The 17,564-nt window shown below is 38.5% G+C and overlaps 1 protein-coding gene across 1 annotated transcript in view; it reads left to right on the top strand.

Annotated features, from left to right (window-relative positions):
• LOC309611922 (uncharacterized protein) overlaps positions 1 to 16,137 on the top strand; it is a 47,666-nt gene extending 31,529 nt beyond the window's left edge. Inside the window, exon 5 of the mRNA XM_082356956.1 lies at positions 14,755 to 16,137. The gene's annotated coding sequence lies outside the window, so the exon portion shown is untranslated. The remainder of the gene's footprint in view (positions 1 to 14,754) is intronic.
• The last annotated feature ends 1,427 nt before the right edge of the window (positions 16,138 to 17,564 follow it).

Genomic DNA, 17,564 nt, shown 5'->3' with positions numbered 1-17,564 from the left:
GTTATAATGGTGTCAGTTAAAGCCAACAGAGGCAGCTGAGCTGCTCGCAAGAAATGGCAGCTCAGCCAAGTTCTGGCCAGTGGATCTCACTTGCTTTTTTTTTTTTTTATCTTTTTACTTTATATTGAAGTATAACCAATTAACAATGTTGTGGTAGTTTCAGGTGCATAGCAAAGTGACTCAGCCATACATATATTCAATACATGTATCCATTCTCCCCCAAACTCCTCTCCCATCTGGGCTGCTGCATAACACTGAGCAGAGTTCCCTGTGCTATTGCTTTTAATTGACAGTGATTATGTGGAGATCTCATATAGGTGCCTGATAGGCAAAGGGAAGTTTGTGCCGACTGCTGAGGTTTGTACGATCTGAACTGTGCTGGCATTTGCTCCTGGGAGAACTCGTAGACCTGAATGCGTGTGCTAATGAAATTAACATTGGTCCTTCCTTCCTTCTTTCTTTCCTTCCTTCCGCCCTCCCTTCCTTCCTTCCATCATTTGCTTTTCATTATGAACAATTTAGCTTTTGAAGATCTCAGTTGCAGATTGTCTTTTGTAAGTATTTTATTATTGCAATTGGGTGACATTTGTATTCCCTTGTTGAGAAAAACTGGGGAAAAAGCAGCTCCTTTCTGCTATACAAATCTTTGTCTGTAGCATAGTGCATTAAAAATAAAAAGAGAAGAAAAAGAAAAGAACCATGGCAAGCAGAGCTAGGGATTTGTCTAACCCACAAGAACTGGAACAAGTGTTTGCCAATTACTTAAATGTAAGTTTCAGCTATATAAAATATTGAGCAATGGAAAAAAAAGAGCCTTTATTTCAAACTGCTTTTATTTCATTCTTTATTTTTTCCCCCACATTTAAAAAGTCTTTTTTTTAACTTGTAGGAAAACCATTGATTTTAGCATGTTTAATAAAGAAAACAGCCTGAGAATGATGCATTCATGAAGGTTTAGCTAATTAAGCAGGACCGAGAAATCACAGTTGGTGGGGAAAGAAAGGACTTAATGGATAAACTACTCATGCATGTGTGAGAGCATTTTAGTAAAGTCAGGGATGCAGGTACTGTCGTATAAACTACAAGACAACAGGAAATTCATTTTAAGTGTGCATGGATTTAAATAGGTAAACTTTATTTCCTGTGGCACGCAGTAGGGCTCAAGGCACTTTACAAATTGTACCTTGTTAATCTTTGCAAAACTCCCGGGAGACAGGGAGTTGGTAAATACCATTGTCTCTCCTTCCGACAGTGAGAGGACCACAAGTGGGGAGAGATGAAAAGATTTGCCAAAGGTCACACAGCAAGTTAATTACAGAGTTTGAAAGAAAACGTGTGTCCCAGTCCAGTTTTCTTTCTATTAGACCCTGCTTCTCTGTCTCTACCCCTGGGTGTCTCAGCCTTTAACTGTGTTCCCAGCACTTGCTACTCATCAGTGACTTTGGGAGACTTTTCTTTCCAGGAGGCTTAGAGATCGCATTGGCATGGGAAGCAGTTAGGGTTCTTATTACTTCTGAAGCCACCTGGCCTCCAAACAGGTGCACAGAGAGTTATTTGGAAGACGGATGGAAATACCTCAGTTTGCATTGCTTTTCAGAGGTGCCAGTGGAGCAAATGCTTCTGTCCAAACGAGGGGCGTAGCTGACAGTGGGCAGGAGCCTGAAGATGGCAGTCACTGGGTTTGAAGAGAGTGTCTAGGTCGTTGATTATCTCTGGGTATCCTGGGGACCCAAGGAGCATTTATTCATTACTCTGCTTTCAGCATATTTCTCAGTGGGTACCAGAGCCCTTTCGATTGAAGCTAAGATGTAAGTAAAGGTAACAATGCAGGCACAGCGCCTGACTTTTTGTCCTCGCAAACCACCTCCTCGTTTGAATTTCTGTGAATGGCACCTTCACAGAAATTGTCTCACAGTCACCCAGGCTTGAAACCACAGCGAGCATCCTGGGCACTTTCTCCTGCTTCCTTTCCACGTGCAGTGATGAAGGCCTATAAATCTTGCGTCTATGATGTTTTCCGTGGCGTTTTCCCTGGTCTCTTCTGTGGCACCACCATAGACCAGGCTGTCCTGCCTCGTGTCCGGCTGCTCGGGCCCTGCTCACCCCAGCACTTCCTGCTCGGCCCCGACAGACTGTGTAGAAGCACACAACCCACTCAGAAACCGTGCACGCCTCCCTCCCATGACGACTCTACAGCAACACGTCTAGAACTGAACACGTGCAAGCCCACACTCCTGGTTTACCACCCAGAGAGCAGAATACCATCTTCTGTCCATTGTTAGAAATATTTACCCACAGACCTACAGTGAGGGAAACCTTTGTATCCCCGCTGTTCTAGCAGTTGATGGGAGCTTGTATCATATAGCTTCCATTTTCTTGTCTAGATTCACGCTCCACCAACTTTTCCTCTTCTCTGTGTCCCGAGAGTGTGACCCATATATTCTGCATCATCCTACATCCTATGTATCTATCTCTCTTACCTTCTATCTCTCTATCAATTATCTGTCTATTATCTCTCTCTCTCTCTCTCTATCATGTACTCATCTATCCATCTAGTCACCTGAATGTGAGACTTTAAGGAATGGTGGACTTTATGGTAAACTGAAGTGAATTTCCTACCTCAATGCGTTTAAATATTAACAACTAGAAGCACTGTTTCAGCAAATCAGTTATCACACCATCTTCCTTAGGCCAACTTTCTGTGACCCTAGTTCTAGTTCTAGACCCATCTGTTCAATTTCTTCCTTGACTTGTCCTTATCTGTAAGTGAAGGAGCAAAATGTGGACCTGGGGTTTAGACTTAGATTTCTAAGGAATCTTTATATCTCAAAGTTCATTTTGCTTTTGTATATTGTATGTATATGTGTGTAGGGTACTTCATTTTAATGTTTGACATTTTATATACATTAATTCCAGTACACGGGATTGTAATAACTGTCTCAAAATGAAGCTCTCTCCTGCCATTTTATGATTTATTAACGACACAAGAAAGAGAATGATCCTTTAAAACATAAATTAAGTCGCATCTCTGTTTGGGACCCTACCATGGTTTCGAATCTCACTCTGAGTGAAACCCAAAGCCCTTCTCATGGGCTGTGAGGCCCTATAAGATGTGCCCCCAGTTCCCACCTTGACTTCATTGACACCATCCTCCTTACCCATCAACTCTGACCACACTGGTCTCCTTGATCCTCAAACATGCCAAGCACAGAGGACCCCAGACTCTTTCCTCTACCTGCAACCCTCTTTCCTAGGAATTCTTTAGGGTCACCCTAGTGTCATCATATCTGAGGGGGCTTTTCCAGACAAGAAGGGAAGGAAGTAATAGGCAGATGCAAGAGTATATAGCTTTTTCATGGAACTTTCCCAGAGTTGCACTTCTGCTTGCATCTCAGCTTTGGTTGTAAGAGCAGCATGTAAATGTCATCTTATAGTTGGGCAGATTACACACCAAGTGCCACTGGGGCTCTTTGGAATGGACAAGAGAGGCTGTGAACAAGCAGCCAGCATTCTCTGCCACAGGTGTGTTCAGGTCAATGCATCCCCATATGTGGCTTAAAAAATATTTCCAATCTGTGTATAAATGTTCATTTTGTTCTCGTTAGCAAGTCCTATTTTCCGGGAGATTCTCAAACTTGTTCATGACACGAAATGTGCTATTACACAGGGCCTTAGAGTTATATGTGCTGCTCACCAAAGTATTCTGGATCTGATTTGCTGTAAAGTCCTCTTGGCAGAGGGAGGTAATGCATCCATGAAGTTTCCATCCATTGACTCATACGTAGGTTCTGTTATCAAGAGGACAGCACTAATACTGGAGCACATATTAGGGACGTGAATACATACACAGAACAGCGCACAAAGAGCCGGAGGGAGTGACGCAAGGTGGATGCTCTCATGGGTGGGCTTGTGGTCTCCCAGTCTTCCCTTTTATTGGCCATGCTGTTCCCAGGCCACCGCAGGCTTGGCTGTGGTTGTAACGACAGCTTTCGGTTTATGGAATTTCATCGCCCGTATCATGCAGGCTCCTGGCATCCAGCAGGAGTGCATTGAGAGGTCACGAATGGGCCTGAGGTCTTCAAATCTATGAAAAGTCCCCAGAAAAAGGGGAAATGTATAGCATTTTATAATGGTTGGGGAAATTAAATGTTAAGTGCCCAGGACAGTACTGCCTATTAGACCTTAATGAACGTCAATTTCTTTCCTGTATTTCGTTTTGCATATTCTGCCTTCCTGATAACTTTCCTCTTTTGCTCTGGATTTTGCATTTTTTCATCAGGAGCTAAATTCTTTCATCTTTAATCAGTAGATTTTCAGGGGTACGCAGATATAACATGTTTTAACCAATTCTATATTTTATAGAAAAAAGCCAGCATATATACTAGCTTCATTTAAAAATATGAATGCTGTAGGGTCACTTTTCTTATGAATAATTATCTTCCTTCTCTAGTTTTTTTTTAAAATACTGCTAATTTTCAAGGATAAGTAGCATGAAGAAGCTTGAACTGTGCTAAATAATACAGCAGTCCATTGCAAAACAACAATGACAATTCCGTTGTTAATAATTTTTTTTGTAGAGTGCTTTGGGCCTGTAAAATGCTGTCCTTTTCCTTTTCTTAATCACTTTTCATGTATTCCTGAGAGATAAAAATGGTTGATTTTATATTTCCTTCCACTGAGGAGAAATGAAAAAATCAGAGTGTTTATGGAACGGCCCCAGGTCACATGACTAATTTGTCACAGAGTATTAGAGAAGCACATTTTATTGCCAACAAATATTTTTTCCTTATGAAAAAAGAAACGGCAGTGTTCTCAGCATGGAACTTGGTATATAAGATGTGCTCAGTAATTAAATTTTTCCCCCTCAGTGGATAGTAGTTTTTATTTTTTATTCATGACTAGCATGAAGTTTGGGTTTGGTCTTTTTTTTTTTTTTTTTGGTAATTCTTTATATTCAATCTGGAAAGAAAATCTTACAATCCTTATTAATAATATGGTGTTCTCAATCCTGGCTGAATATTAGAAACACCTGAGGAGTTTAAAAACCCATCTGGTCGGCCAAGGCTTCTGGGCATCGGTAAATTTTAAATGCTTTGTGGATAGTTCTCACGAGCAGCTAGAGGTGAGAATCTCCGGATGAAAGAATAACTGAAATGCAACGTTTAAGTAGGTTTCTCCCCACTCGAATATCCTCTAATTCAGAAAGTCCACTTAAGGGCTCTCTTTGTATGTCTAGGATGGCACGTGAGGTGTGTGTGTGTGTGTGTGTGTGTGTGTGTGTGTGTGTTTCCCCAGTACAGAAGACTTTTCCAAGTGGAAGCTTGTGCTGTATTTGTCACAATTAAGAACATGGTCTTTATTTAGCATTTTGAGTTTGCTTCTCCACCTACTGTGGATAAATCGCTCTAATTCCTCAGTCAATGCCTTCATTTGGTGGATAGTAATACTTATTTCTCAAGATTGATCTGAGCATGAAAAGACATTTATTATGGGTTGAATTGTGTCTGCCATAAAAGGTTGAAGTCGTAACCCCCAGTACCTCAAAAAGTGACCTTATTTGGAGACAGGGTCTTTAAAGAGGTAATCAAGTTAAAATGAGAATCATTAAGATGGGCCCTGAATCCAATGATTGGTGCCCTTATAAAAATAAGAAATTTGGAAACAGAGACAGACTTGCACAGAGAGAAGACAATGTGAACACACAGGGAGAAGACTACCATCTATAAGCCAAGGAGAGAGGCCTGAAAGACCCTCCCTTGTAGCCCTTAGAAAGAACCAAACCTGAGACACCTTGATCTGGACTTCCAGCTTTCAGAACTGGGAGAGAATAAATTTCTGTTGTTTAAGCCATCCAGGCTGTGGAACTTTGTTATGGCAGCCCTGGCCCACTAATACGATATTATATAACAGCTTAACACTGCCCAGTGAATTATATAAACTCAGTAAAAAAAAAAGCTACAATGAAGGAGATAAAAATACAGAAAATATTACCAATGCTGTTAAAAACAAATAATAGATTAGTTAAGAAAGTCATGATTTATGAGACTTCATAAAAAAAGATACACAATAAATTAATATTTTACTGTATTTTAAATCATATTAAAATATAATACATTAGCCAATTCCTTGATGTAGAGCCAAAGCCAACTTTCTTGAGTATGGATCTGATAATAGACCATTTTGACTCTTCTCTTTTTAACTACACTCATATGCATTGTCTCTAATGTTCAGTGACTTTCTTTTAAAGTGGAATGAGACATTACAGAGTTTGGGGGAGAAATCTGTTTTTTCTTTGGATCTCTCAATTTATAGAGATTTATTTTTTCACTTTCTTTTTCAAATTGAGACTTCACAAAACATTCACTAAATCCTTCATATAAATCACTCCTTGTGGCCCTAGTTCTTTGGTTTGGGTCCTACTTTTATCGATTACATGATTAGAATGAAAAATACAACCACACAAGAGGCTGAGAAATAAACAACTGATTTCCAATAGACTGGAGCTGTCTTGGGGGGAGTTGGTGAAGGAGACGTGGGGAGGGATGGAGAGCAGGGGACCAGTGGGTAGGTCAGTGGGAGGTGAGTGGGAGCACTCCTTTGTTATTACTAGGTTATCAGGGTAAACTGGATTATTTAGGTATTTAACTAGTAGTGGTATTGATTTAGCCACTGCATTTATTTCTGGCATTAACTATTCTCTTTATGTGGCTATTTTATCTGTTGGGTTTTCAAAAAACACTTCCCTTGTGAATGTGTTCTCTAGAAATGCATCACATATGTGAATCTTCATTATATCTGATTTCAGTTCATGCTGGAGTTTTGCTTTTACTTTGTCTTTTTGTGCAGAAACCACTGTTATTCCCCATTAACTTTCACCATTTTCAGTGGATTTGAAACTGAAAAATGTCTCTCTTCTATCATTTGTTGTGTGTATAAATTATGCTGTCCAGATGCTTTCAGTTATGCTAATCTTTCTTCTGAAGAGTTTAGCCAACCCATGTATTAATTATGTGTGTATACACATATGCATATATACATGTGTGTATGCATGTGTGAGTATGCACATTAAAATTAGAAACAGTATTGCAAAGATATCTAACACATAATAGACATTAGATAAATCATTTATTTGTTGTTGAAATTAGTGTCTCTTTGGTTGAGGCAAAAAGTTATAGCTATCTTAGCTACAATTCATTTACAACATTTAAAAATATCCTGCTTTTCATTTCTCTCTCTTTAAAGTTTCTCTCTCTTTAAAGTTATTATTTTAATTCCCTCTACAATAGAATATATATGAAACAAAAATTTGGTGAGAATGTCATTAAAAATATATTATATATCATTTAATTTGGAAAAATGCACATAATTGTACATAAGCCATTCTATTGAGAAACATGCTGTAGCTTTCAACCTTCATGTCTTATGTTGAATATACTAATTAGATTATGAAGTTTTATAGGAGGTCACACACTTTTTATTAAGGCTATTTTTATATACTCATGTTTGCATATACATGTATGTGTATGTATATGTACATATATGAACACATATACAGGCATATATGTATATATATGCTTATTACTTTATAAGTATATATGCCTATATATAATTTTATTCTAATATACATATATGTGTATACAGCTCTCTCTTTATACAAATGTATTCCCATAAACATACATGTGTGTACATATATGTATGTATTAATAAATAGCACAAATGATGTAATTCCAATAATACTTTCCATTGGATTATAGCTGTAATAAAGAAAAAAATGTGTGCTTGCCTTGTAAATGACTGTTTTACCAAATTTTACGCTTATCTAGTTTTCAGTTTTAGCTACTCTATTTATTGGAGCTAGAGCTTGTAAGTTACATATTTTTTCTCACATTCTAATATTTATTTCCCCTATTCTTACCACATTTAGAAGAATATCCACATAAGTTAGGGAAGTATGGAGTCCTGGAAAGATTGTTTATCTTGGAGAATGTGATTAATCATGTGTGCCAACAAGGTTTGAATACAACTTTGGTTTAAGTTTAGATTTGAATTTATATTAAGATTACAGAATGAAAAAAAAAAAAAGATTACAGAATGAAACAACCACAACTTAAGCTTCATGTAAATTCCCACTTTAGGAATTGTACCAAATGCTGTAGTTACTACTGTTTTATCCATTTGAGTTTACCCCCTTTTTGGTTTAGCTTATATTAATATTTTACAGTATTATCTTCTACTTTTTAAATGGCTTATTAATATAATTCTACATAATTAGTGTTCCATATTAAACAAAGTGATTTATAAATTTGATCAATGTATATATTTTTAAACAATTTTTCTACTTTGTATTTAATTCTATTTGAAATGATCAATATCTTTCCCCACATTGTTTGAAAAATGACTTTTATAAACCCAAGCCTACCCTTAGAAATTTGATTTCTTTTTCTTTTTATAATTTTATTTTGCAATTAAGTTAATCTTCAGTGGCACTTGAGTTCAAAATTAATTATATAATTAAACATCTATATTGCTAAGTGATTCATAATGGCATAGGAAGTGTATCCTTTCAACGTAATTGATTCTATATTAAGAGTCAAGTTTTTGGGCAATGACATAAGTAAGAAGGAGATATTCTTAACTTCTCTCTTAATTTTGACTAGATTTCTAACAAGTAAAGAGCTATTGCAGAAATTTCTTAATTTAGTTTTCTAGCATAATCTTATAAATTCTAAGAATCATAAAATTTATTTTCTTATTCAAACATTATGGTGACGTTAGCCATAAAGCATGTAGAAATGTCTCATATATTTTAGTGCTAACATCATCATGGTATTAGAATAAGTTTTATTCCTAAAGGATGTGCATAATATTCACAGAACATACACACACACACCCCTTCCTTACAAGCCAAATGTTGCCTCAGAGAGTCAATAGTCTATAGGACTGCAGGATTTTAATGAAATCTGGGTTTATCCATCTACAGCTCAAGTAAGGAGGAGGCAAAAGGAGAGAATAACATGATATAAAGAGCCTGGTGGCCAAGAAATATTCACAATCAGAAGGTCCCAGAGTTTAGCAGAAAGTTAACTGAAATCAGAAAAGTGTGTAAAGGAAAAGATAAATCATTGCCTGGGTACAAGCATGGGAGAACCTAGGGTTGGCAGAGTGAGATGTTTTGTGTGTACTCTTTTAATTTGATGTTTAAAGAAAAACACCTGTTTTCCATGAACTTCTTTCTATAGCAGTAATTCATCTGTAACACCATTGTGTGGCATATGGTTTTTAAATATCATCTGTTGGATTTTAGAAAATTCATCATTTTTTTTTTTTTTAGCTAATAAGGATAGGAGAGATGATTTTTGGCTCCAAACTGCCACCCAAATCTGCCTTTTGTGACTTGACACAACAATGTTTCCTTGACATCTTTCAGGAAATGAATTAAACCCATTTACATTTATTTATACACTCGCTGTGGTTGTTTTAGTTCTCTCATATGGTTTTATGTTGAATATGTACTAAGTATATTTTTATTCACATAATTGGCCACTGTAGGTTCATCTGGTGGCTTTCTTCTATCCCTTTTCTCTCCCTTTTTTCCCCCTATGCCTTTGCCATTCAGATAGGCTTGCATTTTAAAAAATGGTTATCTTTATAGTAAAACTCTAGGTCTCTCTTATTTGTCTATTTTCTATTTGTTTCCTACTGTGAACAATAGTGAAATTATCTATTAATCTCTTCTCTCTCTTTCTTCTTTCCTACCATCTTTTAACATTTCCTACCATCTTTTAACATCCTACATCCTTTAACATTTCTCTCTCTTCCCTAACATATAATTTAACATCAGTCTTCTGTCACCCTGTTAATTTCTGTAGCACCTCTGTGAGCTATTACTTTTTATGTATTCTCACTCTTTCAGCGTTTGATCGTTGCACTGTATCTATCTTGTCAGAGGATAGAACCTTTCCACACTATACCATGTAACGCATGATCATAATGTAATCTTTGTACAAGTATTTGCAAAGTTGCCACTGACTACCAGTCCTTATGCTTTATATACCCTTTCCCTCTGTTGTTTAAAGCTTGTTCTCCAGTAGATTACAGATGAGAAGTTTATGGCAATATTTATTTTCTGAGTTTCTGTATGTTGACGATAGTTTATTATCTCCTTTATATGTCAGGTCCGTTTGACTCATATTTTCTTTCCTTGGATATAACTATCTTACTCCACTGTCTTCTGTCATTAAGTGATTCTGTTGAAAAGTCTGATTACAATTTTTGTTTTTCCCTTTATAAATGACTTGGTCCTTTGCTCTGATGCCCTGAGGATTTCTTCTTCATTAAAGTACAGTAGTTTTACTGGAATATCTCTCTGTGTTATTCTTTATGGTTTGGTTTTCCCAGGTACTGGGGTGCCCTTCTAACATGTAGTTTTGTCTTTTAAAAAACCACAAAACTTTAGAAACATTTTACTGTGTTTCTTCTGTTGCATTGCTTTGGTTTTCTTTTTCATTGACTCATTACAAGCATGTTGCGTCTTCTTTGCTTCTTTTCTATTGCTCTCACTTTCTGTCAACTTAAAAAAAACCTTTAACTACATAAGAACATAATTTTTTCTGCTATCTTCCAAATTTTAATGCATATCAGTTGTTTTTATTTAATCTTATGCTACTTCTGTTTTGGCCTTTGTTTCTGGAAAAAAAAAAACCCTTCATTTTTAACTCTTTCCTTCACACTTCTACCTTTCTTCTCAAATCTTCCATTTCTCTCATCTCATTTTTGTTTTTTCCTAAATATTAGTTATGCCATTTTTATAGCTCCTATTAAAAAAAAAAAAACTCGTTTAGTTGGCTTAGAAACATTAGGTTAGTATTTTCCTCTGTTTTGTGGGCATGCCTTTATAAGTGTGTTATCATTGTAGGGATTTTTTTTCTACTCTTTTTTCTGTATTATAATTAAGTTATTGGAAGTGAGTTTTACTGTCCTTTTAGGAAGGAGATGTAGTTGAAGATACCTTGCATAGCTTCACAGTGCTGGAGCCCCTCTTTTTTTTTTTGTTTTCGTGAAGTGATAAAAAATATGGTGACCACTTGGTTTGCTCCCACCTTTTGGCTGCTGTGAACAAGGGTGTACAAATATCTCTTCTAGGCCCTGTTGTCAATTCTTTTGGTTATAAACCTGAAATGGAATCGCTGGATCATATGATTCAATTGAATAGGTAAACAAAATGTGGTATATACATACAAAGGAATATTATTCAGCCTTAAAAAGGAAGGAAGTTCTGACACATGCAACAACATGGCTGGACCACGAGGGCATTATGCTCAGTGAAATAAGCCAGTTACAAGAGGACAAATGCAGTATGATGCCATTCTTATGAGGTGTTTAAAGTAGTCCAATTCCTCGAGACAGAAAGTAGAAGGGTGGTTGCTAGAGGCTGAGCGGAGGTGGAAATTAGGGAGTTATTATTTAACGGGTGCAGAGGTTCAGTTTTGAAGGATGAAAAGTTCTGCGGATGGATGATGGTGATGGTTGTATAACAACGTGAATGTACTTAATGCTACTGAACTTTATGCTTAAAATGGTGAAAATGGTAAATTTTATGTATATTTGACTACAACTTAAAAAAATAAATTAAAAATTATGATAGTGTCCATTCTGAGATCTGTGCCCTCTGATTTCAAGTCTCTTTTACCTCTGCTTTCTATTTCCTGTGTCTGTACTGTCCTTGTCCTGTCCAGCTGGGACTCTACTCGCACTGGTATCTTCACAGAGGAGGGTCATGTCCCATGGGTTGCAGTCTTCGAAGCCCAGCCCTCGTCCCTCTGCCATCCTTGTCTGGCCCCTGATTTTCCCATGAACACCTGACAGCAGCTTAGGTCAGCCTCCATCCCCTGCTTCCTCCTGCAGCTTATGACTGCTTAGCTGATGTAGCCGTGGTGATTTGCCCCATCTGTTGCTATTTAGGGTTTCCTAGGGGTGCCTTGTCACCTAATTTTATTGTAAATTTTGTGGATTTGGGGTTTTATTATCCTGGTATTTGGCTGCTTTTATGTGGTAATTTGGGGGATTCAGAGCTTTGCTACCACCACCACCTACTTAGAGTCCTTAATTAAGCTTTTGATTTTTTTCCTTTTCTTCTTTTGTTTCTCTTCTTTTCTTCCATTCTATTTTTTTCATAGAAAAAAACCCCCAACACTTAAAAATCAGAGAAACAAATCCTAACATAATCAATTGATAAAATGGATTTTTTTCGAAGTGTTCATTATAGGGTCTGTCCTAAACGTGTCCAATTTCTAACACTTTCTATATTCTAGAATAAAAACATTTGATGCTTAAGACAATGGTCTTCAATGATCTCATATAAATGAATTTTTAAATTAGATTTGCTCAGGAAAGCTGATCAATGCATATCTTTCCCTCATTAACATGAGTTAAAACAACATTTTAAGATCCATCTTTATTTAATTAGAAAGAATTCTGTAAATGTCCTGATTGAGATTTTACTGTGTATCTATTTAATGATAGGGAACAGCTATTCTACACAGTTAATGTGTGGTTAAATTTAAACTTTACTTTTCTATCATTCACAGTTTTCCCTCCTTCACTGGTCTCCTCTCAGTTCCTTCCTTGGTCAAACCTTCCTACCACCTCCCTCCCTACCCCCATGTTGGCTGGCCCAGCGACATGCACACATAGGTGTTCAATACATTTTCTTAGAAATAAAAATCGTTTTTCTATTTTCCAATGCTTTTTTCTAAGAAATGGATGAGGACACCGGCCTTATAAAATGTCAGTTCCCTTAAAGAAGAAATTCTAACGATGAAAACCACATTTAACAATTATGGAAGGTTTTTGTCTTTTCATTGTTTCTAGCTGTTTCAACTTTATTCACTGTGAAATTATAATGTAAATTAAAATGTCTGTTCCTCTTTGTTTTAGCTGAGTTAATGCTATTCAAAATTGTCTTGCAGATATTCAGAAATAATAGCACTTTTGCACATCATTTATGGAAGCATTTAATGCAAACGGATCTAGCTATTATCATCAGTAGCTGTAGGCTACCGACTTCTGTGGATCTTTTAAAAAAGGACTGGCAAATTCCTCTTATTAATGTGGAAGGACTTATAGTGAAGTGACAGACATTAAGATTCATGGGATTCCTGCCCCCTTTTCACTGAAACTGCTCAGCATCCCATCCATAAATTAAATTATTTAGACACGTGTTCAAGAACAGGCTTCAGGAACAAAAGGGACAACCAAATGATGGCATTAGCTTAATTGCTCCATAGTCTGGAGACAGCTCAGAATTGCTGTGAATATATCCAAGAATATTTAGAAGAATCTTGGAGGAGAATACTCTCTTGCTTTTGATTTTCTCCACTCTGAAACTCTCTCTTTCCCTCCCTCCCTCCTTCCCCCTCCCTCTTACACACACACACACACACTCTTTCCCTCCCTCCCTCCTTCCCCCTCCCCCTTATACACACACACACACACACACACAGACACACAAACCCTTTCTTCCCACTCTGTTTCTAAACACTGCAAGCAATAGTCTTGAGTGTCTTTTGTTCTAAAAACAGCTGACTTTCCAGGGAAAATAACAGACAGGAACAGAAAAGGAAAGGTGTATTAGTGTAAAAGTTTACTAGACAAATTTTATGAAATCAAATATTGCCTGTTTCTTTTTGATACATTTAAGTTGCCTTTAGCTTCATGGCAAAAAGTCACATAGTCAAGATGTATAGTTTTTCTACCAACAAATCAACATTGAATTTTCTTAATTATGGTCTTTGGAGTGAGCTTGCCTTAGAAAACCTGCAGTGTTTTATTCCTGTGTTTCCCTCCTCCTTTTTTGATACTAGGATGTATGCCCTAAACTCAGGAATAACTCTGGGTGGCTATTTATGAAGGTATTGTATTAATATCTTTGTTTTTTTGGTCTGTAATGAATATCATGGTGGTGATTATTTAGAGTCGCCTCTCATCTATAAATGCAATTCAGGAAATCCATGGAAAATAGCTTATTTTCTACATGATTCACTGTAGAATTAAATGTTTAAAATAGTTTTCTATTTATTTATTTATTTATTGATTCGGCTGCGTTGGGTCTTAGTTGTGGCATGCGGGCTCTTCATTGCGGCACGCAGGATCTTTCGTTGCGGTGCGCGGGCCCTTGGTTGCAGTGCACAGGCTTCTCTCTAGTTGTGGTGTGTGAGGTTTCTCTTCTCTAGTTGAGGCATGCAAGCTCAGTAGTTGTGGTGCACGGGCTTAGTTGCCCCGTGGCACGTGGGATCTTAGTTCCCCAACCAGGGATCGAACCCAAGTCCCCTGCATTGGAAGGAGTATTCTTTACCACTGGACCACCAGAGAAGTCCCTAAATATTTTTTTAAAGACTGTTTTTCTAAGAGTAGGCTTATTTTTTGCCTAGAAAATGCATGCTACTGACCGCCAGCCGTTTCCTTGATCTTTTATGTGGTCATGAGAAAATGTGGTCTCGATTCCCCTGTGTCCGCACTTGGACCCATTCCTACCAACAATGGGCTTTGGGGGGAAAATATCCTATGGAAGACTCTCATCCACGTATGGAAGAAGCTAGTGTCTATGGCAACTGAAGAAATCTAGTCAAAATAGTGTCTCCTGTGAGCCTTCCAAAGTAGCCAGACTTCCCAATATCAATCATTCCTTTTGATTCATGCATGATATTATTCCACAGGGGGAACAAGGAAATTCTGCTAATGTAGACGCATCTGTAGTTTGCTTTCCCAGATGCAGGAGACATTGAGCGCTGCTCATACAGAGGAATGGCTGCCAACAGCACGCAGAGGGACTTGAGGAAAGGAAGGCGCTCCAGCTCCACTTGGGTTCCTAGGTCTCCGATTCCTTCCCGTGGTGCAGGCCCCCATGGACTTGGGGTCTTCTGAGTGCGGTGCTGGTGAACAATGAGCTCCTGTGAGAATCTGAGCATCTGCTGTGCAACAGACATTGTCTGTAGGAGAAACACAGTCCTGTACCTCGGTCTCCTTCTTTTTTTAAATGTATATGAGTATCATTGTGATTAAAAAATATAAAACCATGCAAGATTATTACCGGAGTCAATAAGTATTTGTCATTATTTATTTTCTCAGTCAATAGGTACCAATAATGTAGGCCTTATTATGTGCAGCTTGTGCAATTTTTGGTGCTTCAAAGGTGCCCTTATGCTTGAGAAAGTTGGGAAATTTGGGTCCAGGATATGAAGCCTTGAGAACTGGCCAGGACCCTGGCACGTGTGCCCCAGGGTCACCATCAGATTCTGAGTGGCTTTATTGGAGGAGGAGAAGGGTCACCCATGGTCTCTGGAGATAGCCAGCAGTATGTCCCAGGTATGATTTGTTTTGTTTGGCTAGCAAAAGAGATGAAGGGAGTGATTTCTAACCAAGTGCTCTTGTTGGTGAGCTTGGAATTTTTTCAATCGCTAGAAGCAAGTTAATGATCCAGGGCATTTGCTGGTTTATGTAAACCTTTTTTCTCACTTTAAAGAGATAAAAATGTCTTTTTACCTCCAGTTGAAATTAGCAAATATCAATATACCACAATACCTTGTTAAAAGATAGTTTAATGTTTGTACATAACGATTGGTTATATTATTTTCGGTATGAAAATGAACAATGTATGATGGCTTGATCTGCACACACCTGAACTTACAATGCCCTAATTAAATACGGACTTTACAAATCCAAACCGGATACTTCAGCTGCTTTTCATAAATTAACTTTATTCGAATAATAACAAAACTTCCTCTCTTTTTAATAGGAAAAATATGTACGCTTTCAGGGAGCTCTGGAAAGTGCCTCTAGCTTGAATACGTTTTGTATTTCCTAGATCTGTGCAATGGAATCTGTTAAGGGATATTGACCCGATGCCACACCGTTTTTCAATTCAATTACTGTGAGCGCTTCTATTTTTAAACAGGAGAGTCTACAGAAAAGAACCATATTAATGTAGAAACAGGAGAAGTATCTTTTTGTCTGTTTGTTTACGTTTCATTAAACAGCATCGTGCTATTTGTTTTGGCTCATGCAATAGGTCATCTTGATGTTTTTCTTATTTTCTTTTTTTTTGGCTGCGTTGGGTTTTTGCTGCTGCGCGCCGGCTTTTCTCTAGTTGCGGCGAGCGGGGTGGCTACCCTTCGTTGCGGTGCGCGGGCTTCTCATTGCCGTGGCTTCTCTTGTTGTGGAGCACGGGCTCTAGGCGCGCGGGCTTCAGTAGTTGTGGCTCATGGGCTTCTGTAGTTGTGACTCGCGGGCTCTAGAGCGCAGGCTCAGTAGTTGTGGCGCACGGGCTTGGTTGCTCCGCGGCATGTGGGATCTTCCCGGACCAGGGCTCGAACCCGTGTCCCCTGCATTGGCAGGCGCCTTCTTAATCACTGCGCAACCAGGGAAGCCCCCTTATTTTCTTTTTTAAAGCTATAAACAGGTACTTCCGGGATGCTGTGACCCCAGTGCCTCCGCCTCTGGCTAGTTGCCTGGTTGGCTAGGAGCTAATTCATGAAGGCAGCGCATTGCTGGTTGTTCCATGCGGCAGGGACTCGACCCTGGTCAGCACTGTCCCACAGTCACTTCCTGTGCTCATCCCACATGATAGTCCATTGACCTGACTCAGTGAGTGTTATTGATACTAAGAGCCTGACGCTTTGCATTTTGCACCTTGCTGAAATTAGGAAGAGAAGAGTCAGAGGACACCCGAACTCCAGTCTGCTGCAGACTTCTGCTCTGTAGGTGTGACCTCAGAGAACCTGACCAGTGTAGGAAGTCCTTCTGAGCTCTGGGGGTCCTCAGACCCTGTTCTGAGTTCCTGATGTGTTACTAAGTAGCTGTGTGCTCCTGGTGGAAACACCTCAAACTTCTCTAGGTTCATTTTTTTTGTCTATAAAATGTGGACTGTAATAGCACCAATTTCACTAGGCTGTTATGAGAATTAAATGGGTTAATTCACGCAAAGTAGTTTTATTTATTTACTTAACAAACATGTATTGTGCACCTGTTGTATGCCCAGTGCAGTCCTAGGCACTTGGAATACATCAGTGAAGCAAAGACATCTCCCTCTCTCCTTTCCCAAATTTGTGTATTCTCTGAAGAGAGGGGATGGGAAAGAAAGGATAGTAAACAATGGATATAAGTATAACAAATAAGTAAATTTCTAGAAAGTAGTAAGCAGAATGTGAAACAGGGTGTATGGATTGGGAATATTTGGGAAAAGCCAACAGCAATTTTAAAAGTGGGTATCAGGTTAGGCTCCATCCAGAAGCTGACATCTGAGCATAGACTCAGGGAAGTGAGATTGTTGGCCTCGTGGAGATCTGGGGAGCATCAGCGTCCCCCAGGGTCTGGGAGCAGCAGAGAGGCCTGGGTGGCTGAAGGAGAGAGGATGGTGAGAAGGCCTGAGAGGTAACAGGATGGGGCCTTCATCAGGATCACAGCATTAGTGGCTGCCCTGGGTGCCACTGCAGGGTTTGAGCCCAGAAGTGATGTGACATAGCTCAGGCTTAGAAGCCTGGCCCTCATAGCTGTCTTGAGCACAGACA

The sequence above is a fragment of the Balaenoptera borealis genome (genome assembly GCF_965194805.1).
Source record: "Balaenoptera borealis genome assembly, chromosome: 15".
Taxonomy (NCBI): Eukaryota; Metazoa; Chordata; class Mammalia; order Artiodactyla; family Balaenopteridae; genus Balaenoptera; species Balaenoptera borealis.
The sequence above is the reverse complement of the archived record's forward strand: the minus strand, read 5'-3'. Positions and strand labels throughout refer to the sequence as shown.